Below are 25,847 nucleotides of genomic sequence, written 5' to 3'. Positions count from 1 at the left end.
TGTAGGAAAACAACTGCAGATGCTGGTACAAAATGCTGGGGTAACTCAGTGGGTCAGGCAGCATCTCTGGATTCTCTCTGGATTATCTCTAGAGATGCTGCCTGACCCGCTGAGTTACCCCAGCATTTTGTGATACGGAACAATCTTTCACTCTTGTTAATTGCAAGTGTTCAAATTGATTATATTTACCTGACTTTGTGTCAGTTTTGTAAACATGATAGATTTCAGTGAAATGCCCCCATCGAAACAATTTCCTAAAATCGTACGGTAATAAAATCAAATGATGTGAATGTTTCTGATTAATAATACCAATAATGCCACTTTCAGTTTGACTTTGTCCATAATATGCCATCCTGCCTATTTCTAGATCGGAAACACTCACAATTTTCTGCTTGCCACATGATGACATTTTGTTAGTTCTTTATCCATTTAAAAAACCTGACAAATTCATGTTTTTCCAGTTGTTTATTTGTTTTTTTGGAAATAAAAATGAGTCTTTGCTAGATAATTCTTAATCACGGTTAAGTCATGGAACATAATGTTTTATTTAGAGACAAGGAACTGCAGCTGCCGGTTTACAAAAAAAAGACACAAAGTACTTGAGTAACTCAATGGCTAAGTCAGCATCATTGGAGAATATGGATAGGTGACCTTTCAGGTCAGGACCCTTCATCAGGCTGAAGAAGGGTCCCGATCCGAAACATCACCTATCCATGTTCTCCAGAGTTTTGCTGACCACCTGAGTTACTCCAGTAGTTTGTGTCTTTCCTTATGATGTTTTATGTTATATGTTCTATGGCTATCAAGGAGAAACAAGGAAATAAATTGCTTGATAAAATTTGCCAAGAAAATGAAGACAGGATCAAATTATTATGGTTTGTATATAGTTAATTCACATTTTTACATTAACATAAGAGCATAAGAAATAGAAACGGAAGACATAAGAAACTACAGATCTGTAATCTTGATCAAAAATCATTCTGCTGGAGAACTCAGAGGCTCAGGCGGCATTTGTGAACATTTCAACCCAAAATGTCAGTCCATTTCCCTCAGATGCTGCCTGAGCCATTGAATTCCTCCAGCAGATTGTCTTTTACGTTTAGTTGAAAACAAAAGTAGGTCATGCAATTCCTTGCATCTGTTTTATCAATACATAAGATAATGTCTGACTTTCTTTCGTCCCAGTGCCACTTTTCTGTACTAAACACATATTCCTTGATTCCCTAATTTGCACAATTGTTGTGGAGGGGGGTGGGGATAACTGCAGATGCTGGTACAAATAGAAGGTATTTATTTCACAAAATGCTGGAGTAACTCAGCAGGTCAGGCAGCATCTCAGGAGAGAAGGAATGGGTGATGTTTCGGGTCGAGACCCTTCTTCAGACTGATAATAATTAGCTAAGGTAATTAGCAGGTAAGAGGAGGTGAAAATTATACATTCCATAAATTAATTATTTTTGCAACAATATTTGTGAACTTTAAGGAGTAGGAATATCTTCAACTAATTCCCACAGAGTACCAGCTTCATTCCCTATGATTGTCATCTTTCTTCCTGCATCTATCTCTCCACTGAATTGGATTTGTCTTACAACTATAACTTTGCATCCACCTAAGGAACTCTTTCACTCCTATTGATTACAAGTGCTGCCAATATTTGCCTGGCTTTGGCATTCTTATTTGCATACCTACCCACTGAATTATTTTCCTTTTTCCCCTCACTACCCAATAACCATTCCTCAGCCCATAACTCTCCTGCCGTAAATATCCCTCACCCTGGAACATTTTCTCTCGGAGAAAGAACAACTGATTCTTTTTCCACATTATAGCTCTTTCCCGCAGCTCATGGTTGCTTCGGCTTATTTGTCTCTGCAAGACTTTGCCAAATAGTGTTTGAACAAAAAGTTTGTTCATGCCAACACTCACATTATTCTTTCACTTTCTAAAGTTCAAATGTGCAGTCATGGCACTTTCATGGATCCTAACAACATCTGTCTTTTTGTTGGCAATGTGGAACAGTCCTTGGTGTAAACCTTCCATGGTACCACTCCCCAACATTTTTCTCCATTACATTGACAAATGCATTGGTGCTACTTCCTGCACCAGGTAGATCAGGGTAATTTTATAAGCTTCACTACGAATTTCAACCTCATTTGTAAATTTATTTGGACCATTTCTGACATTTTCCTCCCTTTTCTAGATCTCTATCTCAATCTATGACTATTCACTGACATTTATTATCAGAAACAATGCTTCCCGTTTAGGGGATGGGGCTGGCTAATGGAATCCGCCCTTGTATTTCCTCTATTTTCGTTGTTGCTCAGATTTATGCTCTCACCACCTCACCTCTGCATATAGCACTTATGCTCTCACCACCCCACCTCCTCCGCATACAGCACATAATGTTCGTCATCTTCATCCACGGTATTATCCACCAACTCCCCTCCCCAACTCTTTCCGGCTTCCGCAGGGACCATTTCTTCTGTAACTTTCTACAGGTAATATCACAATGTTTAAGAAACATTTCGACAGCTACATGGATAGGACAGGTTTTGAGGGATATGGGGCAAATGCAGGCAGGTGAGACTGGTGTAGATGGGACATGTTGGTCATTGTGGGCAAGTAGGGTCAAAGGACCTGTCTCCATGCTATGACTCGATGACTTCACTCATCCGTCCCTACTCATCCCTTCCTGATCCTTGGCACTTTTGACCTGCAATTGCAGGTGGGTAGTTTATTCTTACACCTCCTCCCTCATCACCATTAAGAGATCTAAACAGCCTTTCCAGGTGAGGCAAAGATTCATGTGCGTCTCCTCCAATCTCATCTACTGCATTTGGTGCACTCTATGTGGCTCTCTTTACATCAGTGAGACAGAATGCAGACTAGATGACAATTTGCAAAGTACCCGAGCTATGTCCCCAATGGCTATTCCAAACATCCAGTTGCTTGCCATTTCAGACTCCTTCCAATTCCCACACTAACCTGACCATCCTCAGCCATCTTTCTGCCAGGTTAAGGCCTAATGCAGCTTGAGAAACAATATTTCATGTTCCACCTGGGCAGTCTACAACCCGCTTGTATGAACATTTTATTTTCCAATTTCAGGTAATCTTTATGTCATGTATTCTCCCCTCTCTCTTTCTGATCCATCTGTCCTCCCATTTTTGTCCCTTTTTCTAGCATCCATCAACCATTTTTATTCTCTTTCCCTCCTGGTTTCATCCACCTATTACCCACACAATGCACCCGCTATATCCCCTCTCTAAAATATAGACACAAAATGCTGGAGTAACTCAGTGGGACAGGCAGCATCTCTGGAGAGAAGAAATGGGTGACGTTTTGGGTCGAGACATAGAAACCTAGAATAGATGCAGGAGTAGGCCCTTCGGCCCTTCGAACCAACATCGCCATTCAATATGATCAAGGTTGATCATCTAAAATCAGTACCCCTTTCCTGCTCCCCATATCCCTTGATTCCTTTGGCCCTGAGAGCGAAATCTAACTCTCTTGAAAACATCCAGTGAATTGTCCTCCACTGGCAGATATTTCCACAGATTCACAACTCTCAGGGTGAAAAGGTTTTTCCTCATCTCAGCCCTAAATGGCCTACCCCTTATTCTTAAACTGTGACCCTGGTTCTGGACTCCCCCCAACATCAGGAACATTTTTTCCTTGGGACCCTTCTGAAGAGTTACTCCAGCTTATTGTGTCTATCTTCGGTTTAAACCAGCATCTGCAGATCCTTCCTACATATATCCCCTCTCCCATCTGGTCCATCTGTCGTCCACCTCTCCTCTAATGGGTCCAATCATCATCTTTCTTAGTTATCAGATTCCAGCTCTGGTAGTCTTTGTATTTCTGCTAATCACCCATTTATATGTGTCCCCCAACTCCACCTCTCTTCTCCGAACTGCCTTCACATGCCAATCAGGCTTCAACCCTCCTCGGAACATCCATCACCTGCTAGTACCTGTTTCACCCCCTCCCCCTCTTCTTTTTATACTGGCTATCCTCCCTCTTCATTCTCATGACTGATGCAAAGCCTTAATCGGAAACATCTTCAATTCCTCCCCTCGGACGGACCCACTGAGGTAAGTTTTAGTTTAGTTTAGTTTAGAGATACAGTGTGGAAACAGTGCCTTCAGCCCACCGAGTCCACGCCGACCAATGATCCCCGCACACTAACACTATCCAATGAAAACTAGGGACAATTTTCAATTTTTACTGAAGCCAATTAACCTACAAACCTGTACATCTTTGGACTGTGGGAGGAAAACGGAGCACCCGGAGAAAGCCCATGCAGATCATGGGGGAGAACGTACACACTCTGTACAGACAGCACCTGTGGTCAGGATCAAACCCGTGTTTCTGGCACTGTAAGGCAGCAACTCTACCGCTGTGCCACCATGCTGAGTTCCCAAACAGCAGTTTGTTTCTTTGCTTCAGCTTCTCGCATCTACAATCTCTTGTGTCTCCTTTATGCCAACATATTTGTGAGATGATAAGGGGTAGAATTTCTAGGTTCTTATTTTGAGAACATATTAAAAAATGAAGTTTTTAAATAGTTTAATAAAAGTTGTTAATATTTTCGTTAATCGTTAACACAAACATTAACTTTCAAACCATTTTTTTGGCTCCATTTTATATTTGACGATTGGTCTGTCTACAATACCTTAATCATGTTTTTTTTTAGGTTTTGACAATCATGACAGGTTTAACCATGGCGGATTCTATGAAGTGATATATAAGAAATAATAACTTGATGGTATTCACAAAGCAATCTTTCTATAAAATGATGATCCTGTAATTCAAAACAATCCACTAATAAAAATAACACATTCATTAATCAATATAGTTCCAGGAATACATAATAAACATTGGACCTAGCACACTGATGCAATTATAAATAAATAAATTCCCCCTCAGGCAGAATTTGTGGGGGGAAAAACAGTTTGAAGTTGATTATTTTTTGTCATACTGTCCTTTCTGCAGATTTTTTTTGGTTTTATTTCAGTTATTTTCTAAATTGGTTTACCATTCTATCATATAAAACCTTATCTAAAAATGTAATTGTTAAATATTATGTATCAATAAATTTGTAAAACCAGGATTTCACATTAATGCAATAAAAGGGTAAATTTTCCTGCTATGGAGCAGGTGCCCAGAATCAGCAGGTATAACTGGTACAGGATCCAAGAACTGATTTTGGACGCAGTATGGAGTACAGCCAAGGATCATGTTGACCTGAGTGTTTCCTAACCAGAAGCCTTGGATGAACCAGGAGATCTGCATTCTTCTGAAGACAAGATCCTGGGCATTCAGGTACGGTGACACAGATGTCTGTAAGAAGTCCACATACGACCTTGACAAGGCCATCAAAAAGGCCAAAAGGGACTTCCACTCAAACTGTGGCAGGGTTTGAATGCCATTACCTATATGGCTAAAATCAGGCGGTAGCTCGAGCGACAGCAAAGCTTCATTCCCAGACGAGCTCAATGCGTTCTATGCATGCTTTGATAGGGAGAACACTGATGTGCCTTCCTGAGCCCCTATATGCCCTGATGGTATTATAATCACAGTCACAGAGCCCTACGCCAGAAGATACTTCAGGGGGGTGAACCCTTGGAAAGTGCCTGGACCTGATGGTATACCCAGTCGAATTCTCAAAACCTGTGCAGACCAACTGGCTGGGGTTTTTGCGGACATTGTCAACCTCTCACGACTGAGGTCTGAGGTTCACGGTGCCCAAGAAGAGTAAGGTGTCATGCCTCAATGACTATCAACCATTAACATCTGTGGTGATGAAGTGCTTTGAGGGGTTGGTTATAGTGGATATCAACTCCTACCTCAACAAGAACCTCGACCCACTACAGTTTGCTTCCCATCACAACAGGTCAACGGAGGATGCGATCTCACAGGCTCTCCACTCCGCAGTGGACCACTTGGACAATAAAAACAGTTACTTCAGGATGTTCTTTATAGTTTACAATTGGCGTTCAATACCATCATCACCTCCAAGCTGGTTACCAAGCTCAAGGAACTGGGTCTCTGCGCATCCCTCTGCAGTTGGATCCTCGACTTCCTCATCCATAGACCACAGTCTGTTTGAATTGGCAGAAATACTTTTTCCTGTCTTCCTCATTAACAATCAGTAAGGGAGCACCTCAAGGCTGCGTGCTCAGCCCCCCTGCTCTACTCACTCTATACTCATGACTGTGTCGCCGGACATAGTGTGAACTCCATCTTCAAGTTCGCCGGTGACACCACGGTTGTTGGACGAATTACAGATGATGATGAGTCAAAGTATAGAAGTGAGATCGACCGATTGACCAAATGGTGCCAGCACAACAACCTGGCTCTCAATATCAGTAAAACCAATGAACTGATTGTGGACTTTGGAAGAGGATGAGGACCCACAATCCTGTCTATAACAACGGGACAATGGTGGAGAGAGTCAAAAACTTCTAATTCCTGGGCGTGCATATTTCCGAAGATCTTTCCTGGACCTAGCACACTGATGCAATTATAAATAAAGCACATCAACGCCCCTATTTCCTGAGAAGATTAAGGAGATTTGGTATGTCAAAGAGGATTCTCTTGAACTTCTACAGGTGTACAGTAGAGAGCATATTGACTGGTTCCATCATGGCCTGGTTCGGCAACTTGAATGTCCAGGAGCGGAAAAGACTGCAAAAAATTGTAAACACTGCCCAGTCCATCACCGGCTCTAACCTCCCCACCATCGAAGGGATTTATCGGAGTCTTTGCCTCAAAAAGGCAGCCAGCATCATCAAAGACCTACACCATCCTGGCCACACACTCATTTCACCACTGCCATCGGGAAGAAGGTACAGGAGCCTGAAAACTGTAGCGTCTAGTTTCAGGAACAGTTTCTTCCCTTCAACCATCAAGCTATTAAACATTAGAACCTCAAATAAGCTCTGATCTACAATAGACTATTATTATTATTATTGCACTACTATTGTTTGTTTTTTGAGTGTATGTATATATATATATATATATATTGTGCACTTGTGACAATGTGTATATATACACTCTGAACTTTTTTCTCTCTCGTTTATCATATTGTTTACAGTCTACTATGTTTACATATTCTGTTGTACTGCAGCATTGTTCTATCTGTAATGGCAGTTTCTATACCTGCTCAAAGTCCAACTTCGATAGCCATTACTGCTCGGGGATGTGGTGGAGATATAGTTTACGCACACACCGCACTCTAAGATAGCAAAACGAATCTTCCAAACGCTGTTTCTTGATTAATTGGTCTTTATTAAAGTAGCACAAATCAAAAGAATAATTCATAGCTTATCGTTCTTATCAACTGTTTCCTCCAAACAACACAGCCGTTACCGTGTGGTCGTTACCGTGTGGTAAAAAACTTTTCTCTCCCATCCTCCGAGACTAAACTGACCCCCAATCTCTGTGGCTACGCTAACCTCCTCAGATGTAGACACGCCCCTCTACGTATCAAACCCCACCTACCAAAATACAGACAGATAGAAACTAGAAATATTAAACATGGTCATAATATAATAACAGTTACTAATTTTAGCGTAAATAGCTCCTACACACCGGCCCCTAATTGTTCTACGTATATAACAAAGCAGTTATTAATATTAAAAGGAGTTATGAAAGCTTAACTTATATCAAAAACAAAAATAACATGCATTATATGTTAACATTCAGACTTCTTTAGCCATTCTTCAATCTTCTCCTTCACCTTCTAGAAGCAGACATATCTTGGTTATCGGTCTTACCAAGATGTTGTTCTTAACCTGAAGTTGTACAGCACGCACAAAACCTTTAATGTCTGGTACAGTGTCCAATATTCTGCCCATTAGGCAGAATCTTCTTCAGTCTTCTTTTCCAGCATAAGAAGCGGTCTACTGTCAGTCCTCTTGATGCTTCACCTGCAGGATTTTCCTTTGTGCAACCATATCTGCATCGTGATACATCAGTAGCATCCCTTACGAAGGAGATTCAGTTAGCTACAGATGTTTGAAAGTGTTTGTTTTCATTGTTGATGTACTTAAGCACTGTCGTGCTATCAGTCCAGAAGGTGGATTCCTCCAGCTCAAGCTGCAGTTCTTTTTGCAGCATTATGTCAATTCTGACAGCTAAGACTGCGGCTGTAAGCTCCATTCTGGGAATAGTCATTTGCTTCAATGGTGCCACTTTGGCCTTTCCCCATTAAGAATGCAACATGTACTTCATTGTTGCCATTTTCCAGTCTTAGATATGAAACAGTACTGTAACCACTTTCACTTGCATCAGAAAAGTGATGCAGCTGCGCATATTTGATTTGACCAAAGTTTGTAGGCTTCAATCTGGGCCATTTGACAATAAAACACTCTTGAGTCTCTTGACTCTTGACCATTGCAGTGCCATCTATCATACGGTGAGTTCACAACCTCTCTGAGAGTGCATGTATTTGTCTGGGTTAAACAAATATATGTGTGCAATTTCATTCGGAGCATCCAGCATAGTGAGATCCGATCCAATATATTTACAAAAGTTATACCTTATAAAGGATAATTAAGATGAACAAAGAAATGGAAACCTATTGATCCAAATATTAAAATATTGAACAGTTCAACACCGGAACAGGCTCTTTGTCTCACTGTGCCAGTGTCAACTATGATGCCAACTTAACTAGCCCATCTGCCTGCACATTGTCTGTTACCTCCATTACATGCAGATACATGTGTCTGTCTAAATGCTTCTAAAATGTTGCTATTGTATCTGCTTCTATCATCTCCTCTGACAGCGCGTTCTAGGCACCCACCACTCTAGTGTAAAAAAAAAGCTCCTTTAAATGTTTCCCTTCTCATCTTATATATATGGCCTCCAGTATTTGAATTTTACATCCTGGGAATGAAAAAGTCTATCTCGTCAATTTAGGCCTGATATAATTTTATATATCTCTATCATCTTTTTTCCCCTGATAATCTCTCATAATCCAGAGGAATTAATCTAATTTTGTCAGTCTCTCCTTACAATTGATACACTCCAATGCAGGAAAGAGCCTAGTGAACTTCTTCTGCCTACCTTCTATGTTTTTGCATCATTCCTTTTGTGTGGTGACCAAAAAAGTGCCCTATTGACCAAATGTGGCCTGGCTATAGTTTATTACAGCTGCACAAGACTTGCTAACTATTAGATTCATTGTCCTAACCAATGCAGAAAAGCACGCCATATGCCCTCTTTACCACCCTATCCAATTATGTTGCACCTTCAGGAGTGTCGTCTTGGTGTTCTGAAAAGGAAATGGAAGCTAAATTTGAAGATAATTTTTTAAGAGTACCAGGATATTATTTTTTTATATGTTCTTAAATTGCACGAGTTGTTCTTGAATTATTAACGGTCTTTGTTTGCAATACAACCCAAATTTGGTCAATTGCTCACTTGCTCCTCCGTTAGACATATGACCACTGTAATTTCAAGCCAACTTTTTCCCTGTCAATCAGCTAAAAGTCCCCAATTTTGTAAATAAAATCTGTATTCTTAAGTTCATAAATTCATAAGTGATAGGAGAAGAATTAGGCCATTCAGCCCATCAAGTTTACACTGCCATTCAATTATGGCTGTTCTTTCTTTCCCCTCTCAACCCCATTCTCCCGCCTGTGGTATTGTGTAGATTCTTTGTACAAGGTCCATGTTAAACTAACTCGCTGTGGGACCAGATGAACATTCTAACTGGTTGACTTAGCTTTATACCAGCCCTGGGTGACATTTGAAAAGCCAACTGCATTGTTTTTACCATTTATGTAATCTTAATATTTGACCAATTTAAATCATTTAAATTTGCTGTTAAGTGCATTTTATATATTTGAAATCATTTAAATCCTCTTAAGTTTTCTTTATGTTTCAGAATCTTAGAAACAATTAAAAACTGCTAAACAACTTTTGATATCAGTGAACTGTGAAATGACAAAACAAGGATCCGAAATGTCACCTATCTGTGTTCTCCAGAGTTGCTGTCTACCCGCTGAGTTATTCCAACAGTTTGTGTCTTTTTTTTAACTGTAAAATGAGCATCAGTGTGGTCTGTGCTGATCTCAGGTCTGGCCATCAATTATTCTTTGGGCACTTATCGTTGGACATGGCTTTAAGCTGCTGTTGACTTAATTGTATTATATAAAATACTTTGTTTTAAGACACCACAATGAGAGAATAAATGGATAAATTTCTTTGCAGTGCTTCTGGATGCACATTGCCAGACAAAAAGCATAGTAATTAAGAAAATTAGCACATTGGCCCCAAACAATAGCATACATTATGACACAATTTCCAACATGTCTCACTTCCAAAGAATCCTTTTAAACGGTAACATAGATGTTCTGCGGAAGCTAAAAGCAACGACGTGATCTGAGCATGTTTCATTTCTTTTCAAATGTGCTATTTAAAGCTTGTGTGAAATTATACTGGTGTGAGATAATTTTTCTACACTTGCAGTTTATGAGATGGGTAGGTTGAGTAGCTCAGTTCCCTGCCATTTTGTTTCACTTGTTCAAAATTCATTGGAAGAACCAGAATACTTGACTAATTTGTATAACTATGTTTACCATTTGCCATTGGTTCAGCAGAGAACTGTTGTTCTTGTGTCAGCTCATCTTTAATTTCTGCGCTTCTGCCTAGAAATCTGAAATGAGATAGAGATCAAAATGTATTGAGCTGTGGAACCAGATGCAGGTTATAACTGGGTCACAGCTTTGCACCAGCCATTTGTGGCATTTGAAATGCATTGTTTTTAACCCTTTATTTTATCTTAAAATTTAAGCAATTTAAATCATTTGAATTTCTTATTAGGTAAATTTTACTCATTTGAAATAGTGTAAATCCTTTTGAGATTTATTTTTATGCTTACGAATTGGAGACAATTAAAAACTGTTAAACAGCCTTTGATATCAATGAACTGTAAAATGCCAGCAGTGTCAACTGGTGCTGGTCTCACCACCTGAGATCGGGCCACCAATCATGATCTACTCTTTGACGAATGGCTGGAGTACTGAGGCCTGAAAAAACAATTTGACCCATGAGGCTGGAAAAGGAAAGAGCAGCTGTGGTGATAGTAAGGGAGGCATGCATGAGGAACTGGACAGATTGAGGTCAATGTGGTCCAGGTTAGTTTTGATTCACTTTGAAATAAGTATACACTATCTTTATTTTACTGAAAACATATTTAGAACACCCGTAGCAAATGTTATTCCTTTATGCAGCTCAATAGTATTTCAATATTAGCTATTTGACTACATTAATATGATAATAGCTTATAAAGTACTCTATGTGCTTTCTTCTTTTAGAACAGATTTAGTTTTTCCTTTGGTTTTGGAAATTCATAATATTTTTCTCCTCATGAATGTCTGATCTCTTACTTTGAAACTGTGACTGTGGTTATAGACTTTCCAATCTAGTAGAAGTAGATAGACACAAAATGCTGGTGTAACTCAATGGGACAGGCAGCATCTCTGGATAGGAGGACTAGCTTGAAGAAGGATCTCGACTTGAAACATCACCCATTCCTTCTCTCCAGAGATGCTGCCTGTCCCGCTGAGTTACTCCAGTATTTTGTGTCTATCTTTGGTGTAAACCAGCATCTGCAGTTCCTTCCTATACACTAGTAGAAGTAGAGATGGTTGAAAACCTCAAATTCCTCGGAGTGAATATCACCAACAACTTCTCCATATTGAAGCGACGACCAAGAAAGCACGTCTCCTTCCTTAGAAGGCTTAGAAAGTTTGGCATGACCCCTTACAAATCTCACCAACTTCTACTGATGCACCACAGAATGCATCAGGATGCATCACGGCTTGGTTTAGGACAGATCCAACCAAGACCGCAAGAAATTGCAGCAAATTATGGACACAGCCAAGACCACACAAACCAACCTCCCTTCTATTGACTCCATTTATACCTGATGCTGCCTTGGCAAGGCCAGCTGCATTATCAAGTTGCCTCTTCTCCCCTCTCCCATCAGGCGAAAGGTATAGAAGTGTGATAACTCACATCTCCAGATTCAGGGACCATTTCTTCCCAGCTGTTATCAGCCAACTGAATCATACTACCACAACCAGAGAGCGGTGCTGAAATATTATCAATCTCATTGGTGACCTTTGGACTATCCTTGATAAGACTTTGTTGGCTTTACCTTACACTAAATGTTATTCCCTTATAATGTATCTATATACTATAAATGGCTCAATTGTAATCATGTTTTGTCTTTTTGCTGACTGGTTAGGATGCAACAAAAAGCTTTTCACTGTACAGCAGTATATGTGGTAATAAAATAAACTGAACTGAACTCTAGTCAAGGAAAACTGGGTGAATAGTAGGTGAAAACTGGGGAATAGTGAAAAGCCTGGATTTAGTGAATGTGGAGAGTGTTTCTACTAGTGGAAGAGTCTAGGACCAGGAGGGCTTTATCCTCAGAATAAAAGAACATACCTTTAGAAAGGAGATGGGGAGGAATTTCTTTAGTCAGAGGGTGGTGAATCTGCGGAATTCATTGCCACAGACGGCAGTGAAGGCCAAGTCAATGGATATTTTTAAGGTGGAGATTGACAGATTCTTGATTAGTAAGGGTGTCAGGGGATATGGGGAGAAGATGTCCAAAATTCAGAATTTTACATCAAAATTCATAATATGGCGCGTAATGCAACTTTTCAGCAAAAAAAAGTATGCACGTCAAAGTTGCGCTACGTTCATGTGTGACAAAACGACTATTATTTCGAACAGTCTGTAGTTCTTGAACTACATGTACAATGTCAGGCCTATCATGAGTATATTCTGCTATTTATAGAAGGGTTATTGAACAGAAATACTTTTTACAACACAAACACTCCCCCTCCCCTTCTCTCCCACCCCCCTTTCCCCCACCTCCAATCCCCCTCTCCCCACTTCCCTGCCCCCCTCCCCCGCACCCCAACCCCCCCCATTCACCCACCCCATCCCCTCTCAACATCAACGGGCCTTACGCTACGCTGCCAGGCCAGGCCAGCGGCGAGGCCAGCGGCGAGGGGAGGGGCAGGGCAAGCGGCGAGGCATGTGTTTTGCGGAAAAATGTGAGGTGAAATCGGAATGGCGGAAATGAAATAAGAAAGAGGAAACTTTCTGCCAAATTCGGAAGGGTTGGGACGTCTGCTTCTCATTCTTCTATATTCTAGAGCAGCGTTTCTCAACACTAGGGTTCCGCTAGAGGTCGCTATGGGTTCCGCGAGAAATCCCCCGCGCCCTGGAAGTCTCCCCGAAAATGTGGCACCTATGCTGGGCTAGGCAGCCAATCGCGACCTCATTGGGACTTCCATGGCCGATCAGCACATGTATCCCCATAGCCGACTTCCTTTGCCGGCTTTGTAGGCCGGTATTTCTCCCCCCCCCCCCAGCAGCCTAGGTGGACCGTTCCGGTACCGTTGTACCCCTATTGGAGGCCATGACTTCCTATCGTCAGGTAAAATGGATACCCATTTTCTGATGTTCTGGAACCAAGAGTGCCAGAAAATCAGTGGTGGAACTGTAATGAGTAAATATTAAATTTAAATGCTAGATTATATACACTATATTAATTAATTAAGAAGTAGTTGAAATATAAAACACAGCAGAAAAGCCAATTGCCACCTTTTTGGGCTGATTATCAATTTATGTGCAAATTTACTTCAACAAGTACTTCAATATGTACTTCAATAAGCAAGATGACATTATACTCTAAATTACTGCAATTCGTGGTCATATGTGGGTTTGTTTTCCCCAGGACTCAAACCAATGTAGAGCAGAAATGCACATCCTTGCTAATCATATGTAAATGCATTTTTGAGTCATTTTTGCGTTTAATTTCATATTCATAATTTTATTATACACGTATGGCATATTCTTGGAAAATTCTTGGGTATTATAATAAAGTGTTCCACCTGTTATGTCATTTAAAAGTATAATAATCATAGGGAATATATTTAACGAACGGCCTTTAGTGGTCAGTGGACAGGACCTGTACGTGACGAATTTTGTATGTAGGGGTTCCCTGAGACATGAAAATTATTTCAAGGGTTCTGCAAGGGTAAAAAGTTTGAGAAACACTGTTCTAGAGAGTATAGGCCTAGTCTGCCCAATTGTTCCTCTTCCAGCTCAGGAATCAATTTAGTGAACTATCATGAACTCATTCTGTGACAAATATATATTTTAATGCAAAAAGAAACCAGATCTATGCAGAACATTCCTGATAACCTTAAGTCAAGTCAAGTCAAGTCAATTTTATTTGTATAGCACATTTAAAAACAACCCACGTTGACCAAAGTGCTGTACATCTGATTAGGTACTAAGGAAAAAATGAAACATACAGTTGCACGGAACAGCACATACAAAACAGTTCACAGCACCTCCTCAATGAGCCTCAAACGCTAGGGAGTAGAAATAGGTTTTGAGCCTGGACTTAAAGGAGTCGATGGAGGGGGCAGTTCTGATGGGGAGAGGGATGCTGTTCCACAGTCTAGGAGCTGCAACCGTAAAAGCGCGGTCACCACTGAGCTTGAGCCTAGACCGCGGGATAGTGAGTAGCCCCAAGTCGGCCGACCTGAGGGACCTGGAGTTAGAGAGGTGGGTTAGAAGATTTTTGATGTAAGGGGGGGGAATGTCCATTTAGGGCTTTATATGTGAATAGGAAGAGCTTGAAGTTGATTCTGTACCGTACAGGGAGCCAGTGGAGAGAGGCCAGAATCGGCGTGATGTGGTCCCTTTTACGGGTACCCGTCAGGAGTCTTGCTGCGGCGTTTTGGACCAGTTGCAGGCGGGACAGGGAAGATTGGCTGATCCCAGTGTATAGGGAGTTGCAGTAGTCTAGGCGGGAGGAAATGAAAGCGTGAATGATTTTTTCAGTGTCGTCGAATTGGAGGAAAGGTTTGATTTTAGCTATGGTACGAAGTTGGAAGAAGCTGGCTTTTACCACAGCGTTGACTTGCTTGTCAAATTTTAATGCAGAGTCAAATATCACGCCGAGGTTTTTGACATGCGGTTTGACTAGGCAGGATAGGCTTCCAAGACTGCCTGTTATCGATTTGATGGAGTCGGGGGGGCCGAATAGGATGACCTCAGACTTGCTCTCGTTTAATTGGAGGAAGTTCTGTGCCATCCAACATTTTATGTCCTCAAGGCAGTGTAAGAGGCTGTTTAAATTTGACTGGTTGTTGGGTTTCAGGGGGAGGTAAAGCTGAGTGTCATCGGCATAGCAGTGGAAAAAAATGCCGTGCCTTTGAATGATTTGGCCAAGGGGGAGCATGTATAGAGAGAAGAGAATGGGGCCTAGGGTGGAGCCTTGTGGAACTCCGCAGGAGAGGCTAGCTGGAGCAGAGGAATAACTGCCTATGTTGATGGCGAAATTCCTATCTTTGAGGTAGGAAACGAACCAGCTCAGGGCAGTGCCATCAATGCCAACTGCGTACCGGAGACGGTCAATAAGGATGGTGTGGTCCACTGTATCGAACGCTGCGCTGAGGTCGAGAAGGAGCAGGATTGCACAGTCGCCGGTGTCGATGGCGAGAAGCAGGTCGTTGTGTACCTTCAACAAGGCAGACTCTGTGCTGTGGTCGGCTCTGAAACCTGACTGGAAACTTTCCAGGATGGTGTTTTGGTGTAGGTAGGGCACTAATTGGTTTAGAATTGCCTTTTCAAGGACTTTTGACAGGAATGGCAGTTTGGAAATGGGTCTGTAATTGCTAGGCAAGGTGGGGTCTAGGTTAGGTTTTTTCAGTAGGGGCTGGACCACCGCGTGCTTGAAACAGGTTGGAACAGTGCCAGTGGCCAGAGAACTGTTGATAATAGAGAGGATGCTGGGACCGGCTATTGCAATGACATCCTTCAGAAGGGCAGTGGGGGCAGGATCAAGGGGGGCAGGTTGCAGGTTTCATAGCGGAGACAAGCTTTGCAAGGGAGGATAGAGTGACGGGTTGGAAACAGTCCAATTTAGATGAACAGACTAGTGAGACAGCTAGGTCACGGGTGGGAGGGGAAATGTTCATTCTAATGTTCTCAACTTTGCTGGTGAAAAACTTAGCGAATTCTTCACACTTAGCAGGGGACCCAACTAAGCTGGTACTGGGGGCGGGACATATGACAGAGGTAATTGTGCTAAATAGGACCTTGGAGTTATGAGAGTTTTTGGAGATAAGGTCAGAGAAGTATTGTGCTCTCGCAGACTTTACTGCTTCCTGGTATTTGAGAAGATTGTTTCTCAGAATTTCGAAGGAAATTTGAAACTTGTCACATTTCCACCTCCGTTCTGATTTTCTGCACTCCCTTCTTAGGGCTTTGGTGGTGTCATTGAGCCAAGGCTGACCTTTGGGCTTAGGCTTTTTCATTTTAAGGGGAGCGATAGAATCCAGGATGGAAGAGCAAGTGATATTAAATAAAGAAGTGAGATCCTCAGTGCTGAGATGGGGGGAGGAGCCTCAATAGTGCATATGTTGGGGGCAGCTGTGAGAGCCTCGAAGAATTTACTGGCGGTCAATGAATTTATGTCGCGGGAGTAACGAACAGGGAGATGAGATTTTGCGGGAGATAAAGGCAGAGATGCGTCAAAAATGATAGCGCTGTGGTCCGATAGACAGGCCTCAGTAGTTTCAATGTTGTAGATTGGGAATCCGGACGATAACACTAGGTCGAGAATATGGCCTAACTTGTGAGTGGGTCCCGTGGTGTGAAGAGTCAGATTGAAGGACTCAACCAGGTGCATAAATTCACTCACAAGAGGCTTAGTGGGACAGCAAACATGAATGTTAAAGTCACCAAGAATCATGACCCGGTCAAATTTGGGCAAAATGCTAGAAATCAGATCAGCAAATTGGGTGATGAAGTCCTTATGCATTTTTGGTGGGCGATACACAAGAACAATTAAGAGGGGATAGGCTAGGCCTACTTTAATTAGTTGCACCTCGAAACTGGAGAACTGATCAGCGTTCAGGAGGCGGCAGTTGAAATGTTTCTTAAACACAGTGGCTAAGCCCCCACCGCGTCCGGAGAGCCTAGGCGAGGTGAAAAAGCTACAGTCATCAAGACAGAGTTCCACGAGTGGAGCAAGCTCACCAGGGTTAAGCCAGGATTCTGTGAGCAGTAAGAAGTCCAATCCACGGGTGGTGATTCAAAGTGATTCAAAGTATGTGAGAATGTAAGAAACTTGAGCAGGAGTAGGTTGTTTGGTCCCTCAAGTTTGCTCCATTATTAAATAAGATCATACCTGATCAACCTCAAACTCAAGTTTCTTGCCTTATTCTGATATCCCTTAATTACTATAATACTGATAAATATATTGATCTCTGTTTTAAATACAATCAATGACCATAGTCTGGAATAGACAAGTCCAAGTATTCACCACTCTTTTAGATAAGAAATGTCTTATCTTTATAGTCTTCCAAGTTCTGGACCCCTTAGCTAGGAGAAACATTCCCTGCAACCACCTTGACATCTGCCCATTTCAGTTGGGTCACCTCTCATTCTTCTGAACTCTAAAGAACTCTGAAGCCTAGTCTATTCAATCTCTTCTCATTTGGTAGACAGACCCGCACTTTCACAATTACAGGTATATCCTTGCGTAGATAATAAGATTAAAATTGCATAGTATTCAAGGTGTGGCCTCACCAAAGCCGAATATAAATGTAGCAATTTCAGAATTTTCTTGCTCCCATCCTTGCTCCCATCAAAATGTCTTGCATTGAATTACTTTATTTATTATTTACTTTCTTACTTCAGTTTCTTACTCCACCTGCATGTTTGCTTTCAACGACTCGTGTACAAGGACATCCAGATCCCTTTACACAGCAATAATTTCCAAGCGATCACCTTTTCAATAATAATCCCCTTTTGTGTTTATTATACCAAATTGGATAACTTCACATTTATCCACATTTAATTACATCTTTTTTTCTTTTTTTTTTGATAAACATCAAATATTTATTAAAAACAGCAAATATTTTTTTTAAACATGGTTGGTGACAACTTGACCAAAGATCACAGTTTGAAATTTTAACAGCTAAACAATTGAAAGATTCATGGAAGTGACATTTGTGTAACTGACCTTGAATGTAGGGTTATTTTAAAAGAAAAGCTGAGTACAAAAATTCTAATATGGGATTATTACTTTTGAAATAATATTTTGCATATTGTTCTGCTGAGTAGTAAAATCCTTACAGTTAATAGAAATGAGAAAAATAACTAATGCACAAGATTATTTTGCATTTAGTCAAGTTATAATTAAACAAATATGCTAAATAAATAAGTGGAGGTTATGATGTAATTGTTTTTTGTTTTCACATTTGCAATTTTACTCTGAAATTGAGGTATCCTTTCAATTTATCACTGATGAAACAGCTCCATCTCCAATCATTTTACTTCTGGGAATTCCCACAGCCCATCTTGTTTTATATTCTGCCTATATTTGCTATTCTTTTTTTTTTTTTTTTTTAATTTTTAATTTTTTAAAGCATATGTACAAATAATAATAAACGACAAACTGGTTATAGAGTTCTTACATAGCTTCAATTTTTAAATTTTTAAAGAAGAAATAAAGATGAAAAGAGTCTGAAAAAAAAAGACTATAAACTAATAGAGAGAAAGCAAAGAAAAAAGAGAATTACAAACATAAAGATTATGGGGATAGATCCGGGAGTTAATGAGTATAGTTGTACGTCCAACCCTAAACTCAAGTTTTAACTTTAGTTTTAAATTTTAGTTTTGTGACAAACCCATTTACTTTTTTAAAAATTCAATAAATGGAGACCATATTTTAAAAAATAGATCTGGTTTGTCAATTAAGGCAAACCTTATTTTTTCCAAATGCAAGGTCTCGGTCATTTCCGTAATCCACACTTTCATTGTGGGGGTAACTGTTTTTTTCCAAAATTTAAGTATTAATTTTTTCGCAGTTATTAAACTGTAGTCAAGAAAGCGTCTCTGACTTAGCGTAAAGTTTGTAATGTGTTCTGATAATCCTAAAATTATTAATTTTAGATCTAAATCCAGTTGGTTATCGATAACATTGGAAATGATTTTTAAAATATCGATCCAAAATTTTTGCATATTTGTACAAGTCACATCTGACAAACATTTTCCCACTCAATAACTTGGCTAAGTTGCTTTAAAGCCTCTTTGTATCCTCCTCATAACTCACATATCCAACATGACAGAACCCCAATATCATGTTATTCTCAAATTCGGCTTTGTCATCAAAAACATTGAAAATTCATACTCTGCTGTCTCACTAAAATCTACAAAGGTCAGCTTAGCAATTTTCAATCGTCCAAGCTTCAACAGCTTTTTAAATGACAAATCTCCATGCAATCTTCAATTATATGTATTCAGACATCACCCTTGATGCTCTTGCTCTAATTATACAGATATTGGCAGATGAACAAAACAGAAATTCTTAGGATACAGTGGGTCCAATGTGAGAAGACCAAAGAGTTCGGTGAGCAGTTGGTTGTTGGGGAAATGAAGGCTGGTTGTGAGGCATGAAGCAATGAAGAGATTTAAGCACACGCATTTATCTGTCTTTTGCTGTATAATCATTTATCTCAACTATAAGCCTCCGCAATATTTGATTTTTTTCCCCATGAATGGATCTAGATCAGCAATTGAATCTCAGTCAAAACCATTTTTTCCCCCCATCCATACATGATTCATCCAAATCTTTGCAAGTGTTTCTATTAGAAATTCAAGTTATAAGAGTTCATCAAATTACATTCATCTGCCTTTAGTTCAAAAAGGAAAATCACTTTTCCTGTGGCTGTGCTAATTGGTTGGTGAAAACAGTTGACAATACAATAAATTGTTTTTTTGGAGGAAAATGATCAAAGGTTTGGTTAAAAGAGCAATGAGGAGTGAAAAGAGGAATTGAATAATAACTGTTTGTCTCTATGAAAGGTGCAAAATCATACTTGAGAACCAAGGGTCCATTGCAATTAAAAAAATAAAAGAAAGTAAAGAAACATTTCTGATAAGAGTTAATGAGGCTCAAACTGAAAAGTTTCAAAGGTTTGATGATTCTGCATCGCAATATTTTGAAAGTTGCAAATATAGATAATGAATGAGCAACAACTCAGTGACTGATTGAAGAAATTTCTCATTATTTCAGTCTTAAATAATCTACCTCTTATTTTGAGACTAATACCTAATTCAAGACTTTTTAATTAGGGGAAATATCTTCCCTGCAATTAACCTGTCAAATCCTGTAAGGATTATGTCTATTTCAACAGGATCTCTCCTAATTTATCTGAACTCTGTCAAGAATAGAAACACGGTGTATTCAATCTATCCTCATGCCATCACAGGGATCTTCCGTGCATCACATCTGTAGCAAATGTGTGCTTTCTTTGGAAATGTGAATATATTTGCACAAAATACTCCATCTTATTTCAGCAGCCACTATAATTTTGTAGAAGGACATGCTGCTCCCATCGTCAAACCTTCTTGCAATGTCCAACAATCAGTTTACTTTCCCAACTGCTTGCTGCACCTGCATGCTCAAATTCAGCGACTATTGTACAAGGACCTCTACAGTGCCTTCCATAATGTTTGGGACAAAGACCCATCATTTATTTATTTGCCTCTGTACTCCACAATTTGAGATTTGTAATAGAAAAAAATCACATGTGGTTAAAGTACACATTGTCAGGTTTTATTAAAGGGTATTTTGATCCATTTTGGTTTCACCATGTAGAAATTACAGCTGTGTTTATACATAGTCCCCCCATTTCAGGGCACCATAATGTTTGGAACACATGGCTTCACAGGTGTTTGTAATTGCTCAGATGTGAATAATTGCCTCCTTCATGCAGGTCTCAGAGAGCTCTCAGCACCAGTCTTTCCTCCAGTCTTTCCATCACCTTTGGAAACTTTTATTGCTGTTTATCAAAGTTGTGCTAATGAAAGTCAAAGAAGCCATTATGAGACTGAGAAACAAGAATAAAACTCTTAGACACATCAGCCAAACCTTAGGCTTTCCAAAATCGAATGTTTGGAACATCATTAAGAAGAAAGAGAGCACTGTTGAGGTTACTATTCACAAAGGGACTGGCAGGCCAATGAAGACCTCCACAGCTGATGACAGAAGAATTCTCTCTATAATAAAGAAAACCCCCAAACACCTGTCCGACAGATCAGAAACACACTTCAGGAGTCAGGTGTGGATTTGTCAATGACCACTGTCCGCAAAAGACATCATGAACAGAAATACGGAGGCTACACTGCAAGATGCAAACCGCTGGTTAGCTGCAAAAATAGGATGGCCGGATTACAATTTGCCAAGAAGTACTTAAAAGAGCTACCACAGTTCTGGAAAAAGGTCTTGTGGACAGATGAGACGAAGATTAAATATCAGAGCAAGAACAAAGTATGGAAGAGAGAAAGAACTGCCCAAGATCCAAAGCAGACCACCTCATCTGTGAAACATAGTGGTGGGGGTGTTATGGCATGGGCATGAATGGCTGCTGAAGGTACTGGCTCACTTATCTTCATTGATGATACAACTGCTGATGGTAGTAGCATAATAAATTCTGAAGTATATAGACACATCTTATCTGCTCAAGTTCAAACAAATGCCTCAAAACTCATTGGCCGGTGGTTCATTCTACAGCAAGACAATGATCCCAAACATACTGCTAAAGCAACAAAGGAGTTTTTCAAAGCTAAAAAATGGTCAATTCTTGAGTGGCCCAGTCAACCCAATCTGAACCCAATTGAGCATGCCTTTTATATGCTGAAGAGAAAACTGAAGGGGACTAGCCCCCAAAACAAGCATAAGATGGCTGCAATATAGGCCTGGCAGAGCATCACCAGAGAAAACACCCAGCAACTGGTGATGTCCATGAATCGCAGACTTCAAGCAGTCATTGCATGCAAAGGATATGCAACAAAATACCAAACATGACTACTTTAATTTACATGACATTGCTGTGTCTCAAACATTATGGTGCCCTGAAATGGGGGGATGATGTATAAACACTGCTGTAATTTCTACATGGTGAAACCAAAATGTATAAAAATGGCCTTTACTAAAATCTGACAATGTGCACTTTAACCACATTGGATTTTTTCTATTACAAATCTCAAATTGTGGAGTAGAGTGGCAAATAAATAAATGATGTGTCTTTGATTCATTGTACAAGGTATGTGCACAATTTTATTTGATGGTAAGTTTTTTAATTATTTTAATTCGTACTTTGGATAAAATGGAATGCAGCACTCCGAGGTTGATGATCGCCACAACAATTAGCAACAGCAATAGTCAAAATATATGGTTTGAAGAATTTATATTTTCTCTTGAAAATGTGAATGCTTAATAAGTCATAGAGGAACAAGAGAAATGGAAGAATTTTGTACAATAGCAGAACAATTGAATAGGATACATCTCAATGCTGGAACGTTTTCATCTTTGGTAGAATATATGCTTGAATTCTGGAAAACAAACTATTTAAAAACAAAGCTCTGCAAAAAGTATGTTATATAAAAGTTGAATTGGAAATTTTAGAATGGATAGGTATGTTGAGTAGCATAGCAAATTATGTTCATTCAATTTATTTAATGTAATTATTTACACTGCACATCATGATTAATTGCCGGGTTGCCTGGCTGGATTGAATGAGAAAAATGGGAGATAGGAATTCTAAATTAGAAATGATGATACAAAGTTAATTACTTTTATTGGAGGAACAACAGAATGATTTTGTTTTTAAACAGATGAGCACTTTGGTTTTATTTTCCCATTCCTAGCAGTGGTTAGATCATCACATAGAAACAGAAGCACAGAAAATTGGTGCGGGAGGAGGCCATTCAGCCCTTCGAGCCAGCAGCGCCATTCATTGCGATCATGGCTGATCATCCACAATCAGTCACCCGTGCCTGCCTTCTCCCCATACCCCTTGATTCCGCTAGCCCCAAGAGCTTTACCTAACTCTCTTTTAAATTCACCTTGGCGTGGGGCCAATAAAATCTTTAAAGAGGCTTGGTTATGCAATATCACAGCACAACATTTCGATTACATTTTTAAAGATATTTTGATGGGATTTTTTAATAAATCATAGATGAAAACAAAGCCAAAATAAAATAGCGGAAGTGATGTTGTATTGCCGCAATTTGTAATTGAGAATGTTGGTCACTTCACAGTAACTACATTCTACACATCACAGAGTGCATCGTTTCGTCTTTTCTGGGGGATCGCCACGAGGAGGAGGCTTCTGTCATGATCCCCCATTACTCTATTAATCTTACTTATAACTATTATTTTTTTTATCTTATTACTCTTATTATTTGTATTTTCCTTCCTTTTCTCCTTGTTCTGTATTTTTTATGCTCTGTGTAAAGCAATTTGAATTGCCATTGCTGTATGAAATGTGCTATGTAAATAAACTTGCCTTGCCTTGCCTTACATTGGTGGTATTGTGGACAGAAACAATGGTTAGCAAGGATTACAGCAATATCTTGACCAGAAAGGAAAGTGGGTCGAGTAATGACAAATGAAAATGCAGAAAATCATGAGGTGAACAGATAAAGGTGAATGCACAGGAGAATCAAGAGCTAGAGAACACAGGTTTAAGGTGAAAGGGAACTTTTTCATATAGAGGTTGGTGGATATAGGAAAAGAGTTGTCAGATAACATTGTTGAGGCAGGTGCAATAACAACATTCAAAAGACATTTAGACAGATACATAGATGGGAAATGTTTAAAGGGATATGGGCAGTCGTGAGCAGATGTGATAGCTCAGATGAGACATTGGTCTGCATGGATATGTTGGGCTGAAGGGCCTGTTTCTTTGCTTTATTACTTTATGATTCTAGCAACTTCAAATCCTTTAATAAGTTACATTCCAAACAAATGTGGAACAACGCAGCATATTCCATAGAAACATAGAAAATAGGTGCAGAAGGAGGCCATTTGGCCCTTCAAGCCAGCACTGCCATTCATTGTGATCATGGCTGATCATGGCTGATCATCTACAATCAGTAATCAGGCCTTCTCCCCATACATCTACATTAGACTGCATCTGCCATGCATCTGCCCACTCACTCAACCTGTCCAAGTCACCCTGCAACTTCTTAACATCCTCTTCGCAGTTCACACTGCCACCCAGCTTTGTGTCATCTGCAAACTTGCTAGTGTTACTTCTAATCCCATCATCCAAATCATTAATATATATTGTAAATAGTTGCGGCCCCAGCACCGAGCCTTGCTGCACTCCACTCTCCACTGCCTGCCATTCTGAAAAGGACCCGTTTATTCCTACACTTTGCTTCCTGTCTGCCAACCAATTCTCTATCCATATCAACACCGTACCCCCAATACCATGTGCTCTAATTTTGTGCACCAACCTCCCGTGTTGTACCTTATCAAAGACTTTCTGAAAGTCTAGATACACTACATCCACTGGCTCTCCTTCATCCATTTTACTTGTCACATCCTCAAAAAATTCCAGAAGATTAGTCAAGCAGGATTTCTCCTTCATAAATTCATGCTGACTTGGACCAATCCTTTTACCACTATCCAAATGTGTGGTTATTACTTCTTTAATAATTGACTCCAACATCTTCCCCACCACCGATGTCAGGCTAATTGGTCTATAATTCCCCATTTTCTCTCTCGCTCCTTTCTTGAGAAGTGGGAGAACATTAGCTACCCTCCAATCCACAGGAACTGATCCTGAATCTATTGAACATTGGAAAATGACCACCAATGCGTCCACGATTTCTTGAGCCACCTCCTTGAGTACCCTGGGATGCAGACCATCAGACCCTGGGGATTTATCAGCCTTCAGTCTCATCAGTCTACCCAATACCATTTCTCGCCTAATGCAAATTTCTTTCAGTTCCTCTGTCTCCCCTGGTCCTCTGTCCACTAGCACATTTGGGAGATTGTTTGTGTCTTCCTTAGTGAAGACAGATCCGAAGTACCTGTTCAACTCTTCAGCCATTTCCTTGTTACCCATAATAATTTCACCCGTTTCTGCCTTCCAGTGACCCAGATTTGTCTTTGCTAATCTTTTTCTCTTAACATACCTAAAAAAGCTTTTACTGTCCTTCTTTATATTCTTAGCCAGCTTCGCTTCATACGCATCTTTTCAGCTCGTAGTGCCTGTTTTGCTATCTTCTGTTGTCCTTTGAAAGTTGCTCATTCCTCTGGCTTCCCACTACTCTTTGCTACCTTAAACATCTTTTCTTTTAGCTTTATTCCATCTCTAACTTCCCCTGTCAGCCACGGTTGCCTCTTACTTCCCATAGAATCTTTCTTCCTCGTTGGAATGAAATGATCCTTCATCCCTATCTCAGCAGTAAAACTGGGAGGGTGGAAATTCTAGAGGAACAAAGGGATTTGGGTATCCATGAAAACAAATCACTTAAAACTCCCACCTGTAGATTTAGTGAATTGTCTGCAATCCACCGTGGTCACTGAGTACAGATGAGGTGCTGATCTCTCTGGCCTTCTTTATCCTGGAGTTGCATAGAAATATCGCTGAAGTGCAGTAGCCTTAATGCATTTCCATTGTGGAGTCTATCTACAGAGCATGGTGCCATCTGACACCTTTTATCACTAAGTAAGCCATGTCAGAAACCTAATGTCATCCAAGGCCTGTTGGATCTCCTGATCTTTACATCATCGAGACCAAGTGTGGACTAGACAAACATTTTGCTGAACACTTGCACTCAGTCCGCCAAAGGTTACTGGATCTCCCACTTGCTAACGATTTTAACCATTCCCATGTTAACCTTTCTGTCTTGTGCACCCTCCATTGCCCGAGTGAGATCACATGCAGCCACATATTCTTGCAGAGAAACTCACCACCTGCTTCCACCTAGAT

The 25,847-nt window shown here is 40.2% G+C and overlaps 1 protein-coding gene across 4 annotated transcripts in view; it reads left to right on the top strand.

The window, feature by feature from the left end:
* Window positions 1-25,847, top strand: part of tusc3 (tumor suppressor candidate 3) — a 318,808-nt gene that overhangs the window by 22,549 nt on the left and 270,412 nt on the right. Inside the window, exon 2 of one of the 4 annotated variants that reach the window (XM_078398093.1) lies at window positions 19,395-19,465. The exons of the other annotated variants lie outside the window; for them this stretch is intronic. The gene's annotated coding sequence lies outside the window, so the exon portion shown is untranslated. The remainder of the gene's footprint in view (window positions 1-19,394; window positions 19,466-25,847) is intronic. 4 annotated transcript variants of the gene reach the window in all.

Source organism: Rhinoraja longicauda, chromosome 1 (assembly GCF_053455715.1).
Source record: "Rhinoraja longicauda isolate Sanriku21f chromosome 1, sRhiLon1.1, whole genome shotgun sequence".
Lineage (NCBI taxonomy): Eukaryota > Metazoa > Chordata > Chondrichthyes > Rajiformes > Arhynchobatidae > Rhinoraja > Rhinoraja longicauda.
Note: the sequence above shows the minus strand (reverse complement) of the source record. Positions and strands in the feature narration are given on the sequence as shown.